The 19,658-nt window shown below is 42.8% G+C and overlaps 1 long non-coding RNA gene across 2 annotated transcripts in view; it reads left to right on the forward strand.

Annotated features, from left to right (window-relative positions):
• Nucleotides 1-19,658, forward strand: part of LOC135577270 (uncharacterized) — a 57,384-nt gene that overhangs the window by 23,831 nt on the left and 13,895 nt on the right. Inside the window, exons 3-4 of one of the 2 annotated variants that reach the window (XR_010468900.1) lie at nucleotides 9,399-9,525; nucleotides 11,121-11,302. This is a non-coding gene — a long non-coding RNA (uncharacterized LOC135577270). The remainder of the gene's footprint in view (nucleotides 1-9,398; nucleotides 9,526-11,120; nucleotides 11,303-19,658) is intronic. The other variant, XR_010468901.1, reaches the window with a different exon arrangement.

Genomic DNA, 19,658 nt, shown 5'->3' on the forward strand with positions numbered 1-19,658 from the left:
TTCAATTGGATAGATATTTGTAATAGTAAATATGATTTGGGTAAGGAGATTCCTAATAGACAGGTCCCTCAGACACTGTAACTGCGTGGTCTGGTCCTTTCTGTTTCCCTAAACAGACAACTAGACAGATTTCTACTTCCCCACAGAAGTGCTACATGCAGGGGACACTGCAAGAGAAAGTTTCTGAGTTGCTCTTCAGTGCTGAAAGTGTCAATGAGCCCAACAGATGGCAAAAAATGAGGTTTTATCTTCTTGCTTTCCGAATGTTGTGGACATCTCTCTGGAGATGACACTTTCCTCACGCTGAAAAGGCAGAAGCAAATGCAAGCTTAGAAGAATGCTATTTTTCTCATTTTTGGTTAGTCTTTTGCTAAAGGTTTGGTGGAAGAAGACAGATTCATTGACCCCTGCCTATCTCATGATCAGCAGGTAGTTTCACTTCTGAGGTTGTTGAATGTTGAAAGGAAGTAATGGCCTTACTATTATGTACTGCAGATTTCCAAGGCTTATACCACTGCTATAGAGTATTTTACAAGAATGAACTGGAATCCCACAGTGCCACATTCCAGAAATGGGTTTTCTTTACGTAAGTCCTTTTCTCAGCAAGTTTAAGGTGCAGATCTTCAAGGTCCTAAGGACAACAAGATGTACCCCTAACTGACTTTGGCTAGGGCGGTCAGTGTGCTTACTTTGATTATGTCAGGAGGTTAGCTGCTACCACTGTGAAGCAGGGTTCAGAGTTTGGGGGCAGTAAGTGGCTTGAAAGACCAGATGATTCTCCAGAGGTCTGCCAAGGTCTGTTAGACTAGTCTTGAGGCAAGAGACACAAGCAATCCTCTTGGGAGGGCAGGAGACAAAACTCCTCCAAAACCCAAGAAATTGCTCTCATCTCCCTCATGTCTTCTAGCCTTTCCCCTTTCCTTTACCCCTGCAACACTTTCGTCACATCCCCAAACCTTCAGGTCCACTGAATGGTCAATACTAAATGCCAGTTTTCCCACTTAGCCTTCAGAGCCAACACCTGTTTTTATTGTTGCACTGTGCCAGATGTCTCAGTGCCAGGGCTGGATGAGTTGTTTGCTCACAGAGTACCATGCAATGATACAGTTTGGCTCCTGGAAACTAAATAGCCATGTAAGCATGGCACCATGCCCAGGGTAATTAGTGCTATGTCTCAGGGCTATTTGGACTGAGCTATTAATTGGTGAGAGGAAGGTGAACAACTTCTGCTACCCAGTACATCTATCTCCCTTCCCTTGTTCTGCTGCAGGTACCTGCTCCCTGTTGAGGCTGTTGGGAAAGCTCACCTGATGTCAGCATACAAGAAACCAGGTTCAGCCCCAGCTGCCTGTAACTGTATGCAGAGCAAACACTTGTGAAAAGCATAAAAACTAGAAAGTGTGACAGTAAGCAGTTGACATTCCTCCCCCACCTGCATGCAGGCAGCCTTCCTGCATGATGTTAGCACTGCTCCAAGCATTTTACAAACGGGGTTTGAGGGCAAGTTGGGGGGTGTTGCAGCAGAGGTACATTCACAGAAGTTGTGAGAGAATTTGGAGGGAAGTAGATATACTCTGTATGTGAAAAGGGGCAGGGAGAAGGAGAGGAATAGCTCAGAGTGGTCCCTAAGTGCTGGTAAATTCGCAGTATTTTCTTTTCTTGTGTGGAAAGCAGAAGACTTTATTCTGCCTTGGCTGTGTTCCTCAAGGCAAGGCCTGGTCTAGCTCCCCTTGAAGTCAATGGAGAGAATCTCATTGACGTCAGTGGGACTTGGGCTTGCGCCATAATTACTGGAAAGACCCGCAGTCTAAATGGAGAAATATCTGTAGCCATATATAGCTCCATTCCAGGTTAAAAATAAAAATAAAAAGCGTATGTCCAAGTTTGACATGCCCAGAACCATAAATAGATGCCTCTTTTCCCCATCACAGATGCAGCACTGTTCAGATTGACTGTGGGTGTCTTATGCAGCCAAATGTCTTGGGTCTTTCCCCAAGGCATAGAAATAAACATGAGTACTTCATAAAAGCAAAATAGAAGGGAAAAAAAACAAAACAAAACAAAAACAAAATCAAACAACAACAACAAAACCCTTGGTAACAAATACTTTTGCTGCCCAGACAGCAAATTTACTGGAGCATTTCATGAACCCTGGGCTGCAGAAAACCACAAAACCAAATACATCCTCTGTCTGAGAGAGATAAAAGTTTATTCTGCATTGTGTTTTTTTGAGAGCAAACAGTTTAAGGAGTAGCTGCTTGAGGTCTGTACTCCCCCAAATGTATCATCTAAGAAGCAAGTGGCTGCAGGTCTGACTCCTAAATCTTGCTTTGGTTCTTCTGTGGTGCTAAGAACATCCAAAACCAGCACGTGAGGAACAGCAGTGTGTATTAGCACTTCTGCATGTTTGCTGCTGTCTTGACAAGTGCATGCTGCATGCCAACAGCCAGGCCCTCAGAGGGGGCATGTCACAAGCATCCCCATACCCAGCCACTATGCCTCTCCTCCTCACAGCTTCCAGACTTACACAGTCTCTTTCACCTGCTACCCATGGAAACCAAAAGAACACCCCAGATACTCTTGATACTTGAAGTCTGTGGACCCCAAATAAGGGACAAAAACCTTGCAGTATCCCATAGTTTGCACTGAGGCAGGCCACAGTATGACTTGAATTAATGGACATAAGCAGAAACCTGGGTTGTGCACACGGAGACTGCACCGTCCCACAGGGAAAGCCCTGCCCTGCAATCACATCCTGGAAGGATGTTGGCTGATGAAGCCAGCAAGTGGCTTCAAATGAATTTGCTGGGGTTGTCTGGTGTTATTATGAAAAAGCAGGAATTCATGGCAAGACTGTTCCTGCTGCTTGAAGCCAGGGTCTGTTTGTTTTGGTTTGTAGCTCCATTCACTGGGCCAAGTAGCTTGATCTGCTTATGCCTGTGGAGCTGTTTTGAATGTGTTACTAGTGTAACATCCTCTGGTTATTGTGAAACGTTTATGAAAACTGCTCTTATTAAACCATTGCTTTACAGGGAAACCGAAACACTCTTACTAATCATCTCATGTGCTACTGTCAGTCTGTCTGTGGAAGATGTCGCCTGTGATTTCTCCTCTAGTGTGAATTCACCAGGAGCCCCCTTGCAAGCTAAGAAGCTTTCACTCTTGACTTTAGTAGGTTTTGGATCAGTCCCCTGAGAACAATTCCAACATTTAAACCTGGCAGGAAGACAGCAGGGTTTTTCTTTCTGTGTCAGTTACTTGTGCATGCAGGCTGATATCCATCTTAGACCTCAAAGGAAAAAATAAGTACGCGGGGCCAAATTCTTCCTTGCTCCACAGCCTAGTATAGACCTTTTTTGTGTGGTGCAAAGTGGGTTTAAACTGAATGAGAATAGCTTATACTCTGATAATAGCGTTGCTGATAGAATTGCTACACCTGTAGGTCTGGGGACAGTCACGCTGAGGAAATGTGAATTATAAAAGAGCAACTTACTGCTGCCAGTACCTCTTACTGCTTGATGTCTGCTCCCTTCCCAGACTTGTTCGGCTGGACCACATAGGTCTGCCTCTCACAGGAAAGCTCCTGTTCAAAGCCATTTATCCTTTCAGTCTCCACTGCATTGTATGGCAAAGAATTCCACATTTCCTGCCTTACACGAGATACATGAAAGCACACTTAAAAAAAAATATTTTGGTCTTTATTTGAAAATTGCTGCCTTATATACTTTGTGGGCTGACTGAAATTACTGTGTTTCTCACAGCTCCCCCATTGTGTTATAGAGCAAATCTTTACCCTTTCAGCTTCATTGCATCATCCATTATTTTCTAGGTGTCTATCTCTTCTCCCCTAACTCATCCTGTTCCAAGCTGTCCTACTCTGTTTACACTGTAAATATATTTCAGGCTCTTAACTACTTTTTTTCAGCAGCCCTCTGAGTCAGTTTCCACTTTCACTAAATAAAAATTGCACTAATTTTTCCACTGAAGTACGTCAGACTGCTTAACAAACTCAGAAAAATCTGACATCTGATAAAGTAATATTGTATGTGCTTTTATTAGTGTGGCTATTAAAACTGGGTATGCACTGTTACTGACCAAACGGATGCTGGAATAGTGGTTTGGAAATCTTCTGTCTGAGAAAAACTGAGGAATTCCTCTATTCTTTCTTCTGGTCTTTATTTTAGGAAGCAATCAAACTGCTCCCAGCTGGGTGGATCTTTGTTTCCATCTTCCCTCTAGCATGAGGGTATTTTAGTTAGAACTGTGTCCTGATAAAAGTTTTAAACTCATAAACTGTAGCTAGCTTAGGAAAATCATCATCACAAAATATGGCCATGTGTACTTTTACCTGATGGGACCAGGTTAATTTGAGAAACATCCAAAGTACAGCTAGTTAGGGATGCTTTTAATACAGAATGATGTGAAAGAGACCTGACTGAAGTCAGTAGCTACAAATGAAGATTTCAGTAATATGTGTTATGAAAATCTATTAGTCACCTGGAACTTCATCTGCTTCTTTGCCATTGCAAGGAATAAACTTTGGTATTGCAAACTGATGGGCATAATTTGAAGCATTTTCTCTTTTCTCTGAGGAAACCAAAAGGGTTAAGCCCATAGCAGATTTTGTGAGGTATTTTGTAATTGAATATTGGATTTGTGTCAGAAGGGCTCAACTTCTGTTAAGCCCCCAAAGAGGCACCCACACTTCCTCATTTTGAAGAATTCTTTTTTTTTTTTTTTTATGTGCTCTATTTGATTTTGAAACCATGGCTGCAACCCAGCTGGAATGTGTGGCTATGGTTGCATTTGAAACCCCACCTCCCACCTCCCTGGATTCCCCCTGGAAGTTGTAGCATTGAATGTAAAAGCAGTAGATCCATCAAGAGCTGGGGGACTCTGCTGTCAGGGAGAGTGATCATGAAAACAAAATTCCTGAGAAGAATTAGAAAATTACATCTTCCCTTTAGACCCCTGTAGTACACTTCTTTTTTTTCCTCCTTCAGTACCCATACACCTCATTTAGCCAAACACCTTTGTTTACACAATAGCAGGATTTTTCCAATAGCTTTTGGTCTATTTCTCTTTCCTCATCTGACACCATAGTTCCAAGGAAGTTACTTGGAAAGGATATATTCAAGGCCGACACAAGAGTCATGGTGACTCAGTATATTGAAAGGTCACTGTTATTAAAGACGTTCTGTTTTCACTTAGTCAAATATTACAGCACCTTCTGAAAACATATCCTAGCTCAAAAATTATATGTATCAGAAAAAAAAAGTATCCAAATCTGAATCTAATGCATATGCTTTGATATCCAAATACATGTATCTAATATCCTGGTGGGACACATCCAGGGGTGCTAAGGGAGATGGCCAATGTAACTGTGACGCCACTTGCAACTATCTTCAAAAAGTCTTGGTGACTGAGGGATGTTCCTGAGGACTGGAAGAAAACAAATGTCACCCCTGTATTCAAGAGGGGCAAGAAGGAGGATCTGGGGAACTACAGGCTGGTCAGTCTTAAGTGATTGAGGTAACAATTTTGGAAGCCTTTCCCAAATGTGTTAAGGAAAAGAAGATAATTGAGCATAGTCACTATCAATTCATGGCTTTACAAAGGGGAAATGTTGCCTGAAGATTGCCTTCTAGGATGGCATGACTGGTTTGACGGTTGAGGGAAGAGCAGTGACTATTGTTTATCTTGACTTTGGCAAGACTGTCAGCACTGTTTCCCGCAGAATCCTTATTGACATGTGGATGAAGTGTGGGTTAAATAAGTGGACAGTGGAGTGGACTGAAAACTCCAGCCATGCCAGTAGGATGTCAGCAAACTGGTAGCTTGATCTTCTGTGTCTTATTGTTGTTCCTAAATTCCTGGGATTTTGACCCAGAGAGTGCTGTCAAGGAAAATAATTTAATAATAGAGCCCTTGAGAGTGGGACAAGGGGTAGCAGAGCCAGCTCTTCCGACCACAGTTGCTGGCTGAACCTCCCACTGGAAAGTACCTTCCTGAGGCTCCATATATGTCCAGCACTGATCCTCCTTCTCCCTGTTCATCCACTCAGACTTTGACTACGAATTCCTAAACTCCATATGGCTTCTATGTCCTTTCTCTGGTCTTTGGCCCCGGTGACAGATGATGACATTTCATCTGCTGACAGAGCAATCCTATAGCTGCACCCTGGTAAGGATGTGGTTTCTTTAGTCAGAGAGATAACAATTTCAGAAATAGGGGGAAATATGCCAGTGACAACCTGGCGGCTTCCCTAGGACTACCCATCAGCCTCTGCCAGCAAAGACAACTGAGGTTGAAACTGTAAGAGGAAAATTCAGGGGTGGAGGTAATCACTTGAGAAACCCCACAAATCTGTATTAGAGCCTGACGACCTTCAGGTGAAAACTGAGAAGTGTTGTGACAACAGTGCAAAAAAAGCTGAAAATAACTTGTCTTTATTAAGGAACCATGTATCTCCATTGTTATAAATCCACCACTTTTCACTTTCTCTTAATTGATTTTAAGCACTAGTTTCTCATCTGCTGCAAACAAGAAAAAATAAGTTAAAAACCATGGCATCCAAAGTCACAAACAACATTATTACAAAGAAGAAATTACATATTAACTATCTTATTTTCTGAGGTTTTTTAATCCTTTCTCTCTCAATTTGTTCTGTCTATATCTGTGCCACAGCTTCACTCTTCCTGTTTCAGAGGTGTTTAGATGCCAGAAATCCAGAATGAAAAAAAGGACACAGAGGCTTTGTGGTGGAACTGAACTGCAAAAAATCTTCTCAGTTTTATTATTAATGGATGTAACTGGTTTCCATTGTTCTTCCAATGAAAACCAGTACTTGCACTGAAAACAATTCCATCTAGACTTTGCTTGCAAAAGCCTAGAGACAAGGTAAAACCAGGGTTACACAAGAAGCAAAAGGCAATATATATGTTTTTGAAATGTAATGAAAAACCTGAGCACAGAACTCCTGAGAATATCTGTCTTATTTGCCTGTTCTTTTAGTAATTGGGCAAAAAATTTAAAATGAGTAAGAGAAAGAGAGCAATGAAAACCATTACATCAGAACAAACTTTACACTGCAGATACTAAATGATAAATCAATGCGGAGGGTGATAGCAATATATCACTGACTGCGCTGGACTTTAGTTACTCATGCAGGATGCACAAAAAGTGTTACTTTTTTTTAGCCTTCCAAGGATATTCTGTTTTCACTCATCCATCCATTCTCTTCATCTTCCTCACTCTTTTGTGTGAAACCAAAAAGGAGTAGCACATGTTCCATTGCATGACAAAGAGTACATAAAAGTTATCTTGTCTGTACAACAAGATGCTAATGCATAAACATGGCTAGACAGGAAGTTCTGGGGTGATAAAAGCAAAATGGTGCTTAGTTTTCATAAAATCCCAATTCCCTAATAGATCAGTGAGGTATGATTTCACATCATCTGTCCCCCTTACACCAGGGACGACAGTCAGCACCTCTGAATCTGAGATGGGCTGGACTCTAACACTGGATGGCATGGAGCCAAGTGCTGACAGTATCCATTGTGTGGGATGGTTAATTGCATCCTGACTTCTGGCTGTGGAGGAGCTGAACTGACCTCACTTATCCAGGATGATGTCCAGGGTAAGGAGGGGCAGCTTTTGCCTCTGCATGCTGATGTCTCCACCTTGGTGCAGGAGTGCAGCTGGGCAGGGCTTGTGAATGCTAAACCTGCAGAGGGAATGGGTCTGGTTTGAACTGAAGTGGCATACAGCTTTGACTTAAGGTTTCAAAGCAGTTTCTGATGGAGTCAAAGTGAGAGATAGAGGAGTTAAATGGACAAAAAGGGTGGTAGTGTGTATCCTACATGCTCTGGTCCCCAGTGTGTTCTACTCAAAGGAATTGTATTTTGATATCTACCTTGAGGGAACTGAACTTGATGTCCTTCTCCCTGCCTTACTCTCCGTTAGCTTGTCTTATAATCAAATGTCTTTCGCACCAAAGGTGGAGAGTGACAGGAAAACACCCTTGTACCTCCACAGGAGCATTAGGAAAGTCATCCCCATTCCTGTACTGGAGATACATGAGAGAAACTGTACATGCATAAATCTACAGGGATTCCTTTCCTTAGCATGGAAGCAGCATCTGCTTTGGCATCCTGGACACCAGTGACCAGATCATCCTCCTCATAGCACAAAGCTCTGCAGAGTTTCTGTTAATCCTTCCCAGTCCTCCTCTTTGAGACACTGGGTAATTCCATGCACAGTTTAAATTGGCACCACTGCCAAAGGATGGCATTCCAGCTGTTTGTGTGCTTGCATGGGAAGCCAAAACAGGGAGTTAATTCTGCTGAAAAATGAAATGTTTTTGTCATTGGTTTTGTTGGGTAAATCAATGGCCAGTGTGGGGCAACCTGGGGTGGAAGCAAGTGAGCGACAGCACAAGGAGGGCCTGCTGCTTGCAGGAACAGCGCTGGCTCCATCTTCAGTGAACCACAGCCTGCTGTTTTATTCTGATTGCTGTAGTGGCAGGCAGGTTTTTTTTCTTCTGTTGTGCATCACATCACTTGTACACCATTTTATTCTTGTTTTATATTCCATATGTAATAGGAATTTTTGGATGAAATAATTGCCATGTGTGTATCTTCCTGGAGGTGCTTTTCTCTTCAGCCAGTATAAATGAAATTTATTTCTAGGATAGGCCTCCTTTCCTCAAGTGTATTGTAGAGCTCTCAAAGAAATGCCAACTCCCATCTCCTTGGCACAAACTTCTGCTCTTTACTTCCAGAATAATGCAGCCCTGTTATCCCACAGAGCACTGAGCAAGAGTTACCATGCAAGATCTGCAAACATCAAGGCTTAGGACCTGCCTGTATCTAATATCTGTAAAATATAGCTATTTATCCCAGAGAGTAACAATATATCATTGTGACTGTTCTGCCTCTGATGAAAGAGGAAAGAAATGTATAGTAATGAACTCACACAATCATCTTTGGTTTGGCAAGTGTCGCTGTTTGAGATTTGATCAACTGTAATGTTTATTCAGCTCTCCCCTTTCAAATCAGGGAAGCAAAAAATGGAAGAAAATGGAAATTTTTTTTTTATTTTTTTTTAGTAAAGTGGAGATCACATCATGCAGATTTTAACATACTTCCCACTTGGGACTCAATCTCCATACTAGAACACACCTTTGCACACAAAAGTGTTGCTTTTGGTGTGGTAATTGATTTAGTTTCTTAAGTAAATATGACCTGGCATAACGTTTTGCAGATTTCAATTCTGATATGTTTTTTGGGTGGTACCAGCTTATTTGATCTCTTAAAAAATGCAACACACCTCACCTCTGACTTATCAATTAGAGAGAAAACAGTATAACAGCATTATATACTTATTTATTCTGTCAGTGTTGGGAGTGCAACACCACACTTGTGCCACGGCAGTTGTGGGAGATGGCTGTACCTTCTATCAAGAGGCTGATTTGGACATCAGCATACAGACCATTAAAGCAGATTCTTCGGAAAGAAACAAAATGTAAGACATTATTTTCTCGCCTCCACTGTAGATGTCACATTTTCCTTTCTCCCCACATTCCCCATTCAGCATAGAGCCGGGACATAGCGTGGGCTTATGGATATGGAAACAGGGAATAAGGAGGTGAACTCAGCTGCCAAAATGTAGATATCTAGTGCTATTTCAGCTGCTCAAGGGATGTAAGATACCCTGACATGTCTGGTAGGTTTGAGAGCCAACGGTGTCCTGGATGGACATCTGGAAGACAGAGTACCTTAGTACAATCAAATGTCAGGTTTCAGACCCTGATCTTCACATCTCTGAGTTTCACTCATTCTGTCACATTCATCTCCAGCCTGTGACACTGTAGGCAAATGATTTCCCACTTGTGCTTCTTGTTTGAACGTTGGGTGAACATGTTAAATTGGAAAATACAAATTTGTCATAAGAGAAGTGCTCCCCAAGGACAGATTTGTCACCTGAGCTGGTGGCATCTCATCTTCTCCAGCTAGGCAGAATGTCAGTTATTTCAGCTAATTTCCTTTCTACTACGTGGAAATGAAACATTTCAGTCTTAAATGGATAGAGCAGTGTTGAGAACTACAAAAAATGCAGTTACAGGTGTTTTATGTTGTAAGCTTTGTTGTTGTGTCAAGTTTTACAAAATTAAGTTACTGATTTGGGTAACTAAATGCTGCTTATGTAAAGGTCCCACTTACATGGGATTGTGCCTGTTTCCACAAGCCAAAAAGACAAAGATTATATATTTGGGAGTAGGCATGGGGGAAAGAGTGAACATAATCAATGCCCCAGCTAGTGCAAAACTAAGGAAAATTGAAGTAGATCTCCTTGGATTTTGCCCTGGACTTCCCACACTCTAGCATCAGCCCAAGCTGCCCTCCATTTGCTTCTCCACCCTCCCCTTCTGCAACAGCAGGGGAGCAGGGGAACAGACACCCCATTATCAGCTTAAACCCACAGCTACCCAAGGACCTCAGAAGAAGTAGTCTTTGACAGCATCTTGCCATAAACAGTCCATTGCAAAGTGCCCTCTTCAGAAGTCATAGCACCGTTGTCACCTCTTAGGACACTGAGGTAAGCTGTGGCCTCAGGGATACTGCATTTGGAATTTCTTGTCCGCGTTTCTTGTCCTATGTATCTGTCCTGTATCCCACACAGGGATTTTTAGGAAACTGCTTTGCATCTTCTACCAGTGCTCCCTTATGGGAGCACAACCCTCACACTGGTGAGCAGGGAAGGCACTCATTCTCCTGACATTAGCCTTTTGTGTTTCACCTCTTTATTTTCCAAAGCACAAGAACAGCAAAGCAGTTTCTGTGTTTCAACCCAGAGACAGCAGATAGTACAGCCAGGTCACTTGTTGCTTATAACGAACCAAATATCACCAGGTATAAAACTTCCCAGGGACTTTTGGCTCATGATACACTGATGTGAGCATGATGGGGTGTGAAGACATCACAAACCAAAAATGTGAAGTAGCAATTAGCAAACTCCTCACCCTTGTTTATCTATGTGCAGAACATTAATTTTCTGTGTAAGAGAGTGCTGCAATAATCCTTAAACATATTTGGTGTTGGTTTCTTTATTCTGAACAGGGAGGAACTGATGCCCAGCAGTGCTCATTCACAAGGAGTGTATGCCTTCTTCTTCAGCCTGCCTGCAAAACAGCTCAGGCCTGCAGTACTGCTGTGGCCAGGAGTGAGAAAAGCAAGAACATGGTACTCATGGTCTGAGGATCAGTGGAAACCTGAAGAAGCTACAATAGTAGCTAAATAAGGTGAGACATGGACAGTCTGGACCTATGGTATGAACACTCCCATGTTTGCTTCATAAACGTTTAGCACTGGGCTAAGTTATTTTGTTCTCTGGGCTGAAAACCCCAGTTTGTGTCCGAATGGGCTGATGATGAGCCAACTCAGGACAGTGTCCTCTTCATGTAAGCAGGATTTCTCAGACTAATTCTGCTCTTACATTTTGCACTGATTTGATTCCCCCTGCTCCATTCTTCACTTCAAGGGAATTATGCCTGAAATGAGACTGCATCCTTGCAGAAGGAGGGCCAGTTTGGGGGAATGAAGACATGCAGGATCTTGTTTAGTACTTACATCTAGCAGATCAAAAATGTTGCTTTAAAGTAAAACTCTTTTGCAAGAGATAAATGTTATTATGAATAATAATAATTTAGACAGCACAGTCACGATTTAATAACATAATTGTGCCCTTTGATGGAACCTTTTATCCAGTGATCTCAAAGAGTTAGTGGTAATGAAGTTGCTGTTGCCAAACTCCAGGGACAGATGTAGAAACTAAAGCACAGGAAGGTTCTTAGTTCATCTTGTCACATACAGTACAAGAGCCTCTAGCAGGCAGGTAGCCCATAGGTCTTTCCCTTCTGCACCCTCTGTCTCTGCCAACAGGCTGGAGATCAGCAGTCCTGTGCTTTGTAAGACAGGGAAAAGGCTTCACTCTGTACTCTTCATGGTGTATGGGCTTTCAGATGCGCATAGGATGTTGGATCATGCTCCTTTCTTATCAAGGAAGACAGAAAGTATTACTGTGCCATAGATATGCCTTGACTGGTACAGCCACAGACAAAGATATGCAAGAAAATAAAACATTAACCTGTGTTTCATCTACAGGTAACTGTTTTTTATTTATTGCACTCTCACTGCTGCTCATTAAAGGCACTCCTTGAAGCATCTGTTAAGGAAGGAAGGCACTCCTTTTTCCAGGGTAATCCTGCCCCTTCAGCTTACCCCTGGGGAGTACTGACTGTCTGCTTCATCATAAATTGGCTTAACCCTAAATTATAACTAGTCTGTATGATAAACAGCAATATGTTAATGTGGTCATTCTCTGAATGGAAGAGATTGGAAAGGGAGTTAATAGAAACTCCAAGCACATCTATTCCTGAACCGCTAAAGAGCTCTGTTTCTGGTCAGTCTGAGGTCACTGACAGGCCAGCCAAAATCAAGTTCCTGATGCAAAATCTCTTCATTCAGGGTACTGTCATCTCAGTTCCTTTTCCCCTATGGAGATACAGCCACCTTCCAAACAAAGAGTGAAAACCAGCAAAAGCAAGAGGAGAGGTTTGCCTGCTGTCGAGGGTTTAAATTGCGAGGTGACAACAAAAACCCTGGCAGATGTATCGTTAACCTCCTCTCCCCGCACCCACTTCCCCCTTTTGCCCCTCCCTCTTCCCCCTTCTCACTCAGGACAGGCGATCGGGAGGAAAAGAGGGACAGAGAGAAGAGAGTTGGAAAAATTAAAGATGTTTTACTAATGCTACTAATAGGAATAGAGAAAATAATACAAAATATACAAAATCAATCTTGAAAGTCTCAGCAACTGCAGAGCCAGCCCCACAAAGTCCTGGATTGGACTCTGAAGCCAACTGGAGCTGGATTCAGTCTCTCACTAGGCCTCAGTTTGCAGGGATGACTAGCAAGGTCCTCTCCTAATGTTGGCCATAAGGAAAAAAAGGAAAAAAGGGGACTAGATCCTCGTGATCTCCCACTTTTATATGAAGTATTCACGTGAATGGAATGTTATACACCGTTGGTCAGTTTCTTGGTCACCAGTTTCTCGTTGCCCCTCTAGCGAGATGTCCATTCATGCTTATCAATAAGTTAGTATTCCATTGCTAGGTTTACCAAAACATGTATCTGGTTCTCCAGGAAAATGCAGCTAATATGAAGGCTTTAGCTGACAGGCAAATTCACTAAAAGATAAACTTGTTTTTTTAACAAAACCAGGACACCTGCTGAAGGTACTCAGCTCTTCTGGTTTGTTTCCATCTCCTTCCTCTTTCTTCACGAGTTTCCTCCAGGCAAGACTAACCAGGAGGAATGTCATTCTCCTGCAGTGGCTGCTTTTCAAGTGACCTCATGAAGAGGCTAGCTTTGTGCCAAAATAAACTATATATTCTGATGATCAGTATCACTACAGAGATCTAGAGTGAACTGGTCTTTTTTGTTGTTGTTATTATTTTTTTCTCTTTGTCATTTCTCAACCTGTCTCCAAAGCCAGCAAAGCAGTTGCCTTCCTGAAAGTGTTTGGTTCACCATGACTCACAGACGAACTCAGTGCCCGAGTTGCACTCTCTGAGGCTGATGGCAGGGCTGTCTGAGAAGGCAGAGGACACTCCACTTGCTCAGACACTGATGCTCTGTGGTCAGTTTTTATAGCATTCCCAAAATATTAAGCTGAGGATGGCTTTCTCACTTGCTCTGACTGAGATTCATGCTGCTAGCATCCTCATCTCGAGTTTTCTCACAGCAACAGATATAGACATCACCTTAACATTTTACCAGGGTGTTACCCATAGTCTTTGTCCAGCAAGTATTGTCCACAACCTCTGGAAGAGGTTAACAGAAGTACCTTGCGGAATTTTTATTGCCTTTTATGGAGAGGATGGGGCAACATCATGAGAGAGTAATGGGAAAAATCTAGCGATGAGACCTGGCAATTATCAGGTATTCCATGTGGGTGTCCCTGAATATCAATGGGAGACATGCAGTGTGAACACAGTTGCTGAAAAGCTGTATTTTTCTTTCCTCCAAATTGCTGAGCCAGCAGAAGAACTAAGTGGGAGGAGGAGGAGATAGGCCAGGATGCTGAAGATTAACTCGCTCTCCCAGACAAATAAGTTGACTGTACTGGGACAGAAAAAAAAGACCCTTCCACCTTGTATCATGGGTCTGACAATGGCCAACGATGAATGCACAGAGAAGAGTATACATGGTAATACCCTGAATGCTCCCCATCTACTGCCTATTTGTAGCTCAGAAGCTTCATGATCCAGCTGGGTTCCTGTGTAGTTAATAACCCTGACCAGCTCCTTCTGCCAGGAACCTGTCCAAATGGCCGTGAGCACTCTGCAGTGGAAGAGGACTGGTGAAAGAATCTATAATGGCTCAGATAGAGGCAGGATCATTAAAGGCTAAAGTTTGCTGTTCCCAAGGACCTCTGGGAAGGGAACAAGTATTACCTCTGAGGAAGTGTTTCCTGACTGGTGAAGGGTGGCAGCACTATTAAAGAGAGGTAACCTGTCAAGTCTCATCCTTTGCAGCTGGGATGGAGGGCAAAGAGATAAATACGTAAACTACAGCAGAGCGTCAAGCAGTTCTTAGAAACACCCTTCCTTCCTTCCTTCCTTCCTTCCTTCCTTCCTTCCTTCCTTCCTTCCTTCCTTCCTTCCTTCCTTCCTTCCTTCCTTCCTTCCTTCCTTCCTTCCTTCCTTCCCTCTTTCCTTCCCTTCTTCTTTCCCTCCCTCCCTCCCTCCCTTCTTCCCTTTTCCCACTTGTCTCCATATAGTAAAAACTCAGGTGGAGAAAGAAAATAACAACAGTCTGAGACTTAGTGTTGTGGGCACTGACCAGAAATCAGAGGTCAGTTTGTTCATATCTGGCAGGCTGTAAAGATGTTTATTACCAGGCTTATCTGAACATCACAGCAACAAGTTGGAGCAGTCCATATGAGGAACTTCAGCAAGTCCAGTGCTTTACTACTCCTTTTTGTTCTGAAATTGCTTGCAGTATCCTAAATATTTATTTACTGTGTTTCTAATATTTATAGTTTTTTGGTATGCACTCATTGTTTTGGTATGAAACTATATGGTGTCTCCTCTTTGAATGTTGCCTACAAGTAATAAACATCTAGCTAGCAAGTTTCACATGCACTAGCCTGAATGTTTAATCTGCAAATTCTTCTACAAAAGTTCAGGACACATGAATTTTTGGCCTCTGGCAAAGGATTTCTGTTAAGTTCAGAAAGAAATGGAGTATTGCATATTATAGCCCCAGCATTACTTTACCATCTATCATATGCAGAATTTAGCAAGTTTTGAAGCAGACTGTGGATTTTTACTTGTACTGTATTCCTCACAGCCTCAAAGTGAAGCTTCCACACTGTTGGTATCCCATGTTTGACATGTCAGCTGTGTTCTTGGAGAATGATTCTCATAAAGCAACAAACAAGAAAATAAAAACAGGCAGTAATTTGGCATGTTCCTACATTTTCTGCAATGAATTTCTTCTCTGAAACTGCCTCCAGGGTGCATGCTGTTCCAGCTAGTGCCATCACACAACACTTGCAGAGCTTTGGTTTCACAACAGTCAGCAGGTGCAGTGAGATAGGGCACACTGCACTGCCAGCAAATCACAATCAAACGAAGGGTTAGTCCTGGACTTGGACTTAAAAATTAACAAAAAAAGACAAGCGCCTCCACCCCCAACAGCAGGAAGGAATTGCTATAGCTCATTTTGCTTCTTTTGAGCCAAATTTTGCTCACCACACCTAAGACACAGCCTTGTTATATTCCTGCGTACTATGCTACATGGGTAATCGCTTCATATAGCAGCTTTCTTCATGTCCCTGGCAGCTCTTTTATGTTACATGAAGGCGTCTTCAGGTGTTTGTAGCATCTTTTTACTGTAATAAGACCATAATAAAGAGGTGATGATACCTTTTTATTGGTGAAACCACCTTTTAGTGCTGAAAATAATGATAGAGGAAACTTAACCTGGTGGACACCACTTATTAAAAGAAGCTGGTGACAGGATTGGGCCCTATAAGATGATGAAAGGGAGCAAAACTAATTCCTTCTCATCTCAGGATGAGGTCTGAGGAGAAGGTTGCATGTATGAATACTTCTGAGAAAAAGAAATAAAGAAGCTGTTCCTGCCCGCAGCCACCTGCTAGAGATGTCCTCCAGAGTCCTTTACAGACCTGAGGTGAGCATGAGGACACCTAGGGCTGTTGTTTCCAGCTTTGGAGCAGTATTTATTACTTGTGGTTTCTGGATGATGATTCCTTAAAACCTCCCAAAGCTGCTAAGGAACACATTTTTCCTGGGAATAGTGATAGTAGTAGAAATGTCACAAGTCTCTTCAGAAAGCAAAAAACAGTGAGTTCCAGGGATGTTTCCTAGTGGTGTCATGAAGGACAAGTGCTTGTTTTTTCCCCCCAAGTGAAGCACAAAGACTGCCAAAGAAGTGGGGAAGCAGCAGAGGAACCCAAGTGCTGGGTGCTGGCTGCCCTGATCAGATGTGCAGGGTCCAAAGTGGGGGCTCAGAGGAAGGGAAGCACAGCTGGTGGTGGGATGACCATGTGGTCCAAGTTCTGTGAGGATGGAAAGGGAGCCAGAAGAGATCTGCTGCAGCAAAACCCATTATTTTTCTGCTGTACCCAGGTGTAACTTAATGACCTCTGTCTGCACGGTTTCCTCGGTTGGCCAGGGCTCTCAGATTCAGGTTTTCATGGAGAATGACTAAGTATAAAAGCAGTGAGGTTTCCCAAGAGAAACAGAGCTGGGACAAATAAATAAATAAAGGGAGGTTTATGCACATGTGAGGGAAATAGAGTTTCTTTCTAAAAGGGGGCCTTTAAAGCCTTGATGATTTAATACAGTTAATTGCATAACAGTGTCAAACAAGGTAGCAGACTTTCTCCTGGTTTCCACATGCCTGGGGGTGTTGTTTTTTGTTTTCATAGACAATCTCTTCCAGAACAGCTTGAATTCTCTCTGAGATAGGTGGCAGGGACACAGACACAGGGTGGTAGACCCTGTTGTTGCTCAACAGTGACTACAGATTCCCAACACACACATTTTAACAAGGGCAAGTGTAGAGTCCTGCATCTGGGCAGGAACAACCCCAGGTTCCAGTCTAGGTTGGGAAATTACATATTAGAGAGCAGTGTAGGGGAAAGGGACCTGGGGGTCCTGGTGGACAACAGGATGACCATGAGCCAGCACTGTGCCCTTGTGGCCAGGAAGGCCAATGGCATCCTGGGGTGTATTAGAAGGGGGGTGGTTAGTAGATTGAGAGAGGTTCTCCTTCCCCTCTACTCCGCCCTGATGAGACCGCATCTGGAATATTGTGTCCAGTTCTGGGCCCCTCAGTTCCAGAAGGACAGGGAACTGCTGAAGGGGATCCAGTGTAGGGCAGCAAAGATGATTAAGGGAGTAGAGCATCTCCCTTATGAGGAAAGGCTGAGGAAGCTGGGTCTCTTTAGTTTGGAGGAGACTGAGGGGTGACCTTATTAATGTTTATAAATATATAAAGGGTGAGTGCCATGAGGATGGAGCCAGGCTCTTCTCGGTGGCAAACAATGATAGGACAAGGGGTAATGGGATCAAGCTGGAACACAAGAGGTTCCACTTAAATTTGAGGAAAAACTTCTTCTCAGTGAGGGTGACAGAGCACTGGAACAGGCTGCCCAGGGAGGTTGTGGAGTCTCCTTCTCTGGAGACATTCAAAACCCGCCTGGACATGTTCCTGTGCGACCTCACCTAGGCATTCCTGTTCCAGCAGGGGAATTGGACTAGATGATCTTTTGAGGTCCCTTCCAATCCCAAACATACTGTGATACTGTGATACTGTGATTTTACTCTTTACAACTTCATGTTTGGTGTTCTCTGGGATTTAATGTACACATTGGGTGAAAAGCTATACCTCAGACTGTAAATAAGCTGTCTTACTGGGGCAAAGTCCTCCTTAACATCACTGGTTCTTAATGAGATGCAAAACTTTGTTTTCCTTCTATTTCTATTTAACATCACTGTAAACATTAAGTTGAATAGCTGGGAAACAGAAATGTGTGGACTGCTTTCTCTCTGTCTCTCCATTTGTAATACTTTCATTTTTCTTCATTTGCCTGACTGCTTTGAATTCCCTTAACTTTGACACTTGTCCTTAGAGAGAGATGATGTATAGTTTTGTTCAGTGGATCAGCTCACATGAGACCCCCAGGAACAAGCACTGATATCCTGTTGGACTGGATGAACCACAGTGCTATGTGTTGCCCTCTCTGACAAGTGACATCTTGCTGCAGTGGTGATCATACTAGAATTTGCATGTCCACGAGACAAACACCCCAGTACAACAGCTCTGTGGCTTTTCCCTTCATTGACAAAGGCCCATGCAGCATGAAAGGCACAGCTTGTTTTACAGCTTGGCCTACAGACATTAACCTTTATCTATAGATAAGTAATGTTCGGGACACCAAGAAAAGGCCTGTTGTAGTTTGCAGTGCTAAGAACCTTCAGTAACTCTAGTAGCAACACTATTACTGACCTGTTATCCCTCATACTTCCCACACCTGTTATTTCCTTTCCTCTTTACTCCTGTGGCTTAGACTTTTCCTATATAAGTAATTTTACAGCACTGAGGAAAATGAGACCCACTGTTTCATGCCAGCAGTCTGTGCAAAGGGAATGATAGCTACAGAAGATATGTGGGTCAAATGAAGCTCTTAAAACCTCTCTGGTAGAAGCAAATATCCTGTAGATTCTTGTAGTCCATAGTACAGAATGACTCTTCTCTGGGGTGCTTCCTAATCAGTTATTTCCTATTTCTGTCACTAATAGAGGCACTAGGGGAATGAAAGCAGCCAAATATATTGTAACAAATTGAAGCAGGGCTGCCTTGGCACTGGCAAGAGGAATTGCATAGAAAAAATCCTGTGTATGTGAATTTGCTCCTTGTTCAAGCCCTGCTCAGCAGAGAACTGGTATACGGGTATATTCCCATTCCTGCTCAGCTGGAGGTAACCTATTGCATGATGGATTACTAGTTGCTACACAGGAAGAAATCAACCCTGAAATGGATAAACTTAGCTTACCTATTTTGCACTTCTGAAACTAATAAGATGACAAATTTATTTTTCATGGAGATGTCAGGGAGGTAGGGAACCACTGGCTTCAAATGGCTGTGAATATCTGTCATGGCATAAGGAAAGATTTGGTAGTGTCTGAGTGTCAGGATGCAGATTCCAGTTCTCATTGCAATATGACCAGACAACCTGACAAGGTTTGATTCCTTCTGAATTAAGACAACTATTTTTTTGGTCCCTAATTCTCCATCTGTGTAAGTAGGGTAACCATGCTGCAATCTTTGGTCAGTCATGTATGTATGAATTCTGGGGTCAGATGTACCAAACATGAAAACCTGAACTCTCACAAATGAGCTCAGAAACTAATTTTTTCCTGCACCTAGCTAACTGAAGGCTCTAGATAGGCTCCATTTATTCCAATGAGTACAATTAAGGTGTTGTAATGTTTGCAGCTTTGTGCTCATGATGCAGCCTATATAAAACCAGGATAATGAGCTCAGCAGTAGATTTTCACTACT

This window comes from Columba livia, chromosome Z (genome assembly GCF_036013475.1).
Source record: "Columba livia isolate bColLiv1 breed racing homer chromosome Z, bColLiv1.pat.W.v2, whole genome shotgun sequence".
Taxonomy (NCBI): Eukaryota; Metazoa; Chordata; class Aves; order Columbiformes; family Columbidae; genus Columba; species Columba livia.